Here is a 9668-nt window from a genome sequence, read left to right on the forward strand (position 1 = left end):
TCTACAAAAGGCTGTTTGGCTCTACCCAGATATCTCTGTTCACAATCCTTGAGAGTTGTTTGGCTTTTCAGGACACAAAATATAGAAAAGAAAATGTAAAGTGAATGTAAAATCAGTTCAGTAATATTATCAAGAAAACTATGTACAGTGTGTTTACTTGCTGGAATTACACTTCAAACACACAATTGCGTTCAGTCGTTCTTTCAGGAAAAATGTTCCGGGGGGCACATTTAGTATTCCGGAGGGGGGTCACTGCTGGTACTATTCTATTTATTATTATATTATAGACGTATTATTTTGGTCTCCTCCGAGGGGGCACTCTGAGAGCTCTGGGGAGGCCAGTGTTCCCCCAAAATCATCTCTGGAAGAAGCAGTGATTGCGTTGATCCGTTGTGTTCTTTTGGCTTATATTGAAGTTTATTCTCCCCTTATATAGCCACAATGAAAATAAATCACAAATGGCATGGTTGTGGGGGGAGGATTGTTTATGCTGTAATGTCAGCCCCTCCGAGGAAATGCGTAAGCTCCAATAGGTTCTTTTATTTCGCAGGTCTCAAACTTCCCGGTGGAGGTACATCGCAGGCGCAATTTTCCCTGTTCTTGAGGTAGGGCGCAAATTTCCCAGACGCAAAATTCTCGACACCGTTCGAATGACCTCGGAAGACTATATCTTTTTCAATACTTTTTTATAATTTTTTACTCGAGATTTCTTCATAGCTTCTTATTAAAATACTTACTAATATATCCTCATTTTATTGTCCTAACCAATCAATATGGGTATGGTGTCAGTAAAATATTTAGATTGATCGAGCCTCTGGTGTGTAACCACAGTATCATGCCCCCATTAGAAATCTTGGCTAAACGAATCAATATATGTTGCCAATAAAATAGTTTAGAATGATTGAGCCCCTGGTAAATAACCATAGTATTTCGTGACAGACCCCCCCCCCTTCCTATTACCATATTCTAGCTACGTGCCTGACTCAGCTAAATCTCTACATTCTTTACCAAGCACACATTTTCTAAAGCGGAAAATGCTCTCTAAATACCTAAGCTCATTATTTTCAGCAGATGCACAAACTGGGTAACATGCTATCTACATGAATGTTATATATGTCGATTACTGGAAACCGCTTCTCGCTATCTATTACCATATTTACTATATAATGATTAACGTTAAAACCGGAAATGGTTGATTTGTACCGCTTCCGGTTTGAATATTACATTCATCAGGGAACTCGATTCTTAACTATTGACTCTGTACATCATGGCCAAAATTGATTGGTAATCCATCAGATAGTTCTTGAGACTGTTTGTTTCACTGACGGACAGAATGAATATATGGCTATAGAGTTTTGATAAACTAAATTCGTTAATGAGTGATGATGGAACAAATATAAGAAAGGGAACCAAGAGTACCACCGGGAAAATTTTCGAACACAAAATTAGCCATCGAAAACCCACATGTCCTGGGTTAGAATACCATAGATGAAAACTCTACCACTGAGTCATCAATCACCCGCTTATTAGTTTTGTTAACTATTATATTAATATAAATTAATGAATGCCTGCTTATGTTAATTATTGAACAATTACATTGTATACTTCGTAAAGTCAATTTGTATTTACTGTACATACAGTGAGCGCAGAAAGTGTTCGTACACCTATGCTATTGAAACGAGAATGCCTGCGAAAAAGAAACAGAAAATTTAAGAAGTGTAATAACACACACAATATGAATAATGAAAACTAAGCTTTATGAATATATCAATAAAGAACCACAAAGACAAGTTTAATGGTCAGAAAGTAAATAAATTCCGTAGAAAATATATAGAGTAGACGCAAAAAGTGATCGTACACCTGACGTACGAATACGAAACAAAGATACCACAACTGGGGTTCACTAGTATTCACCTGAGTATACACCTCTGTATAGCATGACGAGTAACAGAATGAGTTTAGTTGTGAATAGGAGTGAAAAAACTGCACGGTGGGCTGTCGAAATGGGAAGCAACCGAACAGAAACAAATGAGGAGACAAGAAAAGTAATTATTAAAGTGCATAAGAAGGGTAAGTCTTTGAGAAAGATAGCAAACCTCAGGGGCAGATCCAGAGGGGGGCGATCGGGGCCATCGCCCCCCCCCCCACATGAGGAAACTTTCTTATTTTATATATAAATAAACCCATCCATAACAAGTTTGGAGCTCTTAAAAGTAGCAGTATTACTGCCGACCGCCCCTTCCCCAGAAGTCCGTCCTGGATTCGCCCCTGTATAGAGTAGCCACAATCGAGTATTTTCCGCTGTATGTTTGGAGTCGTTGTCTTGCTGAACAATAAATTGTTTTCAAGAACCATCTTCTGCCCACTAGTATGGAGATATTCCTTTAATATGTTAATATACACTTTGTAGATCATCACTCCATCGATAAGGTGGAGACGACCCACTCCTGAGGCACTCATACAACCCCAGACGAGCACGGACCCTCCTCCGTGTCTTACTTTAGAGACGAGATTTTGAGGATTCATCTCTGTATTCACCTTGCGCCATACCATACGCCTCCCATTGGACTCGATAAAATTAAATTTATTTTCGTCCGAAAATATGACCCTATTCCAGAAAGAAGCCTGATCCCTTATCTTTATACTCTTTTTCAAACTTTAGTCTCTTTATACGATTTGTCTTGTTCACCCAGAACATTTTCCTGGCTATCCGACCATGATACCCTGCAAATATTCCGCACTGTACTGGCTGATACTTTAACACCGCGTGTTTCCAGATCCGTTGCCAATTGCACAGCACTACTTTTTGGAACCTTTTTTCTTTCCCTAATAATGTAACGTTTAACTTGTTCACTCAACACTCTTGGTCTTCGAGTTCTTTTTTTATTATTTTTTTTATGGTTTCGCACAGTGATAGAAACATTATACATCGCAATTATTGTTTGTACTGTTGAACAAGGCCTGTCTGCAAGGTTTGCCAGGGGCGGATCCAAGACGGACTTCTGGGGGGGGGCGGTCGGCGGTAATACTGCTACTTTTAAGAGCTCCAAACTTGTTATGGATGGGTTTATTTATGTATAAAATAAGAGTTTCCTCTTGTGGGGGGGGGGGCGATTGCCCCCTCTGGACCCGCCCCTGACTCTATAATACCTTGAAACAGCTTCGCACACCTCCCCAATCCCCAGACATGAACCCCATAGAACATCTATGATCTGTTCTGGAGACAAGAATCAGAAGGCACAGCTTGTCTACTAAAGAAGGCCTAAGAAAAGCTATTCAAGAAGAATGGGACATAATCAGTCCCGAAGCTACAGAACTACGAACTACTACAGGTGAAATCAATGCCACGAAGATTACAGACAATCATTAACGCACAGGGTAATCCCACAAAATATTAAATAACGTAATATACTTTATAAGCATTAATTCAAGCATAAGTGTACGGTGACTTTTTGCGTTTACAAAAAAGGAATTCTCTCTTTTCTTCTGAACAAAACAGTGATTGTGTTTGTTTGGCCTTTCTCTTGTATATAGAAATAAAATGTATGAATGTGTAGTCTTAATTCTGGTTATATATATATTTTTCCACCTCCCGTTCTCATGCTAGCTGTTTTCAATATAAACTATGCACGGTGTACGAACACTTTCTGCGCTCACTGTAGGTATGTTGACAATAAGCGAATGTTATTAGAATATTTGTTGAGATTTATTTTCCTTCACTGCCTTTCGCCTGATTAAAAAGTAGTTTGCAGTGCTTTGGAGCAGCTGCAGGTGGGAACGCGATAATGTTTGAGACATACCGGCGACTTTTTTGTGTGTGAAAACAAGATCTTTCTCATAAAGTAGTAAATAACTGCAGTAGCAATTGTCTACGTAAATGATAGACATATCCAACTACAAGAAATTAATACAGTATATATAGCCTATTCATTATTGTGTTTCTCTTTTAACAACTACTAGCTAAGGATGGCCAATTCCAGAATTTTTACTTTCCGGAATCCGGAAAGTAAAATCGGAAAAATTCCGGATCTCGGAAAAATTCCGGATTTTTTCTGAATTCCGGAATTTTTCCGAAATCCGGAATTTTTCCGAATTCCGGAATTTTTCTAAATTCCGGATTTTTTCCGAATGTCGGAATTTTTCCGAAATCCGGAATTTTTCCGAATGTCGGAATTTTTCCGAAATCCGGAATTTTTTCCGAATTCCGGAATTTTTCCGAAATCCGGAATTTTTCTGAATTCCGGATTTTTTCCGAATTCCGGAATTTTTCTAAATTCCGGATTTTTTCCGAATGTCGGAATTTTTCCGAAATCCGGAATTTTTCCGAATTCCGGAATTTTTCCGAATTCCGGAATTTTTCTGAATTCCGGAATTTTTCCGAATTCCGGAATTTTTCCGAATTCCGGAATTTTTCCGAATTCCGGAATTTTTCTGAATTCCGGAATTTTTCTGAATTCCGGAATTTTTCCGAATTCCGGAAAGTAAATTTTCCGATTCCGGAAAACAAAATTTCCGGAATCCGGATTCCGGAAAATTTTGGCCATCCCTAGTTTATACTAAAATCAGGTTAACCTAGGCGCGTCATTTAGGAACGGCAGCGGGAATAGTAAATATAACAATTAAGAGTCCCTATCACTGTGAAATTAAAGTACCGCTAATTTTACATTAATTATATGATATCTTCAAATAGATTAACGATGATCGAAAAGTGGATCAAGACCTCCCTAGACGATGTTATTTTGCATGAGGTACCGTTATCACGAGTCACCTAGTAGCTTTCCGTTTGCAGTTATTTAGAAACGCGAAAATAAATGCCGATTTTCAATATGGGTGGAAATCGAAAGCAGATAAATGAGTCATGATAACGGTATCCCAAGCAAAATAATATTGTCTAAGGAGGTCTTGTTCCACTTTTCGATTATCTTTTATCTATTTGAAGATATCACATAATTACTGTAAAATTAGCGGCATTTTAATTTAACAGTGGTGAGGCCTTTTAAAACTTGAAAATTTACCTCTGCTCCCCCAGGCAAAATGTGAAACAACACTAATGATTTAATGCCAAATTGACTTTTGTTTAAGTTGCTTACTTCAACAAATACCCATGATTTCACCTTTCTTGTTGATGATGGGGAACAATTGCACCATTCCTACTGGATGTTACGCCCTCTCTAAAACGACCCCGGTACACCACTGCTTTTCAAAACTAATTATGTATACAGGTTTAAGGCCTCCGAAGAATTTTATTATCTATTACGTACGATCTGTCTGTCTGTGACTACATAATCCATCAAGTGAATTAGATAAAAACTTTGAATATTTTTAACTAAGTTTCAGATCTTTATTATTCTTAACTGAATATAAAATGGACGAGAGTTACATAATGTATTACGCTTTCCTAACAAATGAAAATACGGAACTCGTTTTCAAAGCCGCACTGAATAATCAAGTGAAACTACATTACTGTTTAAAAGTGAAAGGGGTTAATTGCATTGAAAATGTCTTGCGAGTTTATCCATTAATGACAACTTAGAGAAAACTAGTTTGACTTGATTATAATACGTGCATTATTTCTGATTTGACCATATAAAGAACTGTAACATTGAAGACGGTTGTTACACACAACTTCCTTCTTCTTTCTGAGTAACTTTAAACACATTTCGCTTTTAAAAAAATGAAAAATTAAGGAAAGATTAAAATACAATCAAAATTTTTTCATCGCAACTGACCACATAGGAAATCACTGTCTGTTTTCGAGCAACGTTATAAGCAGGAATTTCAGGTACAAAATTTTGGTTTTGAAAGGTGTGAATTCCAAACTAAAATGTTTATAGAAACAGTATCAAAACTAATTACACCATATATAAGGACTCAAAATCCACTCATGTATTAAAAAGTGGACTAAGTTCCAGCCAGGAAACTGTTAGAACAGGTAAAATTTGATTTTTTTTTTCTTTTTTAAAATAAGGAAATATTTCCGGTCACTAAGTAAATATTTGTATGTAGAAAAGCACTTAACAATGCCATTGGTATAGCATATTGGACATTTTGATGTTGACATCTCCTTTTATGTCCTTTGAATAAGTATTTGCCTCAGAAAATTGCACTGAAACGAAAGTAATGTGATGCTGCACACATTCAGAGTTTCTCGTTTAATTATTATAGTAATGAAATGAAGCAAAAGAGCCAATATTTTTTTAAAATGCAAAAAGATGTAACCATAACACAGTTAGGAGTATTTATTTCACTTTTCTTTGTAAAATAGACTTGGTCATTTTAATAGAAAAAAAAAAAAATACGGGATCTGAAATTCCCAGCTCTAGTGAAAAGAACAAACTCCCCTTCTTATCTCTAATATTGTTGCGGTTTGTTGGAGTTAGCGTTCCTTGTGAGCACCGACGCTATGTAAGACGCGGACCTGTAATTTAATGTGACGTAATGTGTAAAAATTTCAATCCGCTCCCTCCGGGAATCGAACCCGGGAGAGTGCACAACTTCCGTAATAAATTTAGTCATAAGAAACGCTCTCGACTCAAATGGCTGTTTGGGCAGCAAAAATTCTGTACAACATTTAGTGATTATAGATTATAATGAAATACTTCAATGTAAGTAAATGAACTTGTTTCATTTAACCAACAAGTTTCTAGTTTAATCGTGATTGGCTTACATTAATATCTGAATTATCTCAGAATGGCAAAAGCTCCCCCCTTTTTTTTCTCGTGAAATCTTCATTCAAAGTCAAACATACGTAACAAATTTCGTCAGCATTGCTACCACGTCCGTTTTTATGAAACTAGCAACGTAAGGTTGCCAACCCTGGAAAATAAATAAATAAATAAATAAATAAATATTTTAAAACCGACACTCCCTGAAAATTCCAAATGATATAGGTTTAAGAGTGAAGTAAGTATCTCTGTTCGGACCCATCCATTGGAAGTAAATGTACTATCGTGAACAAAAGTGCATTAACACCTGTACGTTGCATATCTTTAGTACATTCACTAATAAGCTTAACAGATAAATGTGCTATAAATGAGAAACTGAAATCGGCATTGATCACTTTATTTTACTTACCAGTAACTGTCCTTCTTTAAAATTACCGGAACAGATGACCAAAAGTATATTAATCTTTACGTGAAATTTATTCTTTAAACTTATACTTCAATTACAGGAAATTGCTTTAAGAAGTCCTTTTTCACTCTCAATAAATGTATAAAATTCCTTACAAGTAAATTTTAAATTTCCCGATACAGTTCCTGCCATTTCTTTAAAATTATCTGAACAGATAAACAAAATATATTAATCGTTGATAGATGGTGAAAGGTGACAGTTTTGGATTTACAGAATAAAAGTTAAAGATGATAAAAACCGGTCACAAAGGGACTGGTAAGAAGTTTGTACCGGTCACCGATCTAATCTAAAATAACAGCAATATTTCCGGCCAGGCCGGTCAAAAACCGGCCAGTTGGCAACCCTATGCCACGAAAAAGTCTTTAGACACTAAATTCGTAATTTTAAAATTCAATTTTATTTACTAAAAAGAGTAATTTGTCCTTATCGAGAATTTCGAACTTTAAAAAAAAAAAAATCAATAATTTTGCTTGGACATTCGTGTAACGAAGCGTGTCCAATTTTACTGTTATGTTTTTACAAGTTACGTTAATTCAACAATGAAGGGAATGTATTAGTAAACTTGCGAGAAAAATAATTATTTTATATACAGTATTTATTTTTTAGCGTAACAAAGTAAAAAATACAACGGCAGAATGAGGGTTCATTTTATTTATTTAGGGCTATCGCAATGCGAAAATATCCATGAATATCCGTAACTTTTAAAATTTCACGAATTTGACGCAACAATTATGACAAAATTTAGTATTCTTTCTGTCACACATTGAAATTTTAGTTTCCCCAATTACAGTCAAGCCGTAGTAGGCAGAGAAAAGAACCAAGCAAGCACATCAATACTGACATAACGCGGCTGTTCAACTCTGCCATCTAACGGCAACGTCATGTATTATGCTCAAGGTTATATTACGGTACGTGGCGCGTTGGCAAGTGGCCAAGTTGGTTATTTCCTTTTTCTTCTTTTCGTTTTTCCTTTTCTTTCCCTCTGCTGCTTCACAGCTGGCATTGCCCGGCACTTCGGAAAGCACGACACGGAACAATGTAATTTTATGACAAAGCTTAGAAACATATTTTGAATAATAAATGGAATAGGCTTCTGGGATTCATAAATATTATGGATATAGAATTTAAGAGGGAAATTTTATGATTTTACCACGGATTAGTAAACTATATCCAGCACACACATTCTCGAAATTTTGACTCTAAGCTTAGTTTACATATAATCAGGAATCTCTTATTATGTTAGGAATAAACGTGTCATGAACATAATAAATACGCAACTTAACACAAAATTAATGATTAACATTCAAGATTTTAATGCAGGATACAGAGTGCGATTATCGGAAGTACATAGGCCTACGGTTCTAGGCCCGAAAACATTGTGGGAGAGGAAGAAAGTAGTGTGCGAAAACAACAGCTGAAGTGGGCTGGAGGGGAAGACTGAATAAAAAGCTCTTTTGCATTGGAATACAGTATTTAAATAGAGTCCACATTCAACAATCACAATTATACTATGTGATAGGCTATACGGGAGCTAACCCCTGGTCACCCACTAATTACAATTTACCTAAATCTTCAATAATCAACACGAAATTGTATAGTTACGCTTTCAAGTTGATCCTCGACGAGCATATTTAGGAAGTTTTTCGTGTTAAAATACAATGCAATTTAAAAATAGGAAAATTAATCACTATGAGGTTTACACGTGTCACAACTATGACCTGTAGGCTACAGTAGGGAAACCGTTATTGAAAGTTTGACACTTAGTTTAACGTCCCTTTTAGCAGCGAGGCTATGAGACATGGACTATAGCTTAACGTGGGATCCGAACCACATGAGCTCTCGCCGAGAATCGAATTCGGGGATCCCTCGCCAAAGGCGCGTACGCTAATCGCTTAGCCAGGAGAGAGTTCTGTCATTGAAAGTGAATGATAGTGAACGAATTGGTAGAATGATGTGCAAGAAAATGGGGAAAATCCGAGAAAACGCACGTACACTGTGTTCACCACATGCTCTCATGCATGGTACAAAACCAAGGATCTCTATGAACAGTGGTGAGCACTCTGCTAATGATACAATGTTGCTCCTTCAAAACAGGTTATGGTGATATTTGACAGTCGTGAAACTCCTCTAGTAATTAATTATAAAAGGATCCAAGTAGATGTGAGATAGTCGACACACTCATATTACAACGAAGAGGAGGGGGAAAGTATCTAACGATACGCACAAAGGTTATTCAGTTATATTAATTCATATAGATATTGATATTTCTCATATGGCAGGGAATGAGGGAAGGATAGGAAAGAAATATAATTATTAGGTCATTTAAAATATATTGAGTTTTTTGCGCACGAGATGGGGTTAGTGACCCGAATCTCAAGATATGAAACGCAGCGAGTCAGGCCTAACGTCACTGGATAGTTGAAGCTAATGTAAAAAGTGCTCAATTTTTTATATAATCACTACATACATGTACACCCTGAATATGAATGAAACTTACACAACTATGTTTTACTATTTCATTTCGATCTGTGAATCTC

At 36.4% G+C, this 9668-nt stretch overlaps 1 protein-coding gene across 2 annotated transcripts in view; it reads right to left on the reverse strand.

The window, feature by feature from the left end:
- Nucleotides 1-9668, reverse strand: part of Ndf (Nucleosome-destabilizing factor) — a 177705-nt gene that overhangs the window by 25518 nt on the left and 142519 nt on the right. The window lies entirely within an intron of this gene.

This window comes from Thermobia domestica, unplaced genomic scaffold (genome assembly GCF_964235325.1).
Source record: "Thermobia domestica unplaced genomic scaffold, izTheDome1.hap1.1 HAP1_SCAFFOLD_209, whole genome shotgun sequence".
NCBI classification, from domain to species: domain Eukaryota; kingdom Metazoa; phylum Arthropoda; class Insecta; order Zygentoma; family Lepismatidae; genus Thermobia; species Thermobia domestica.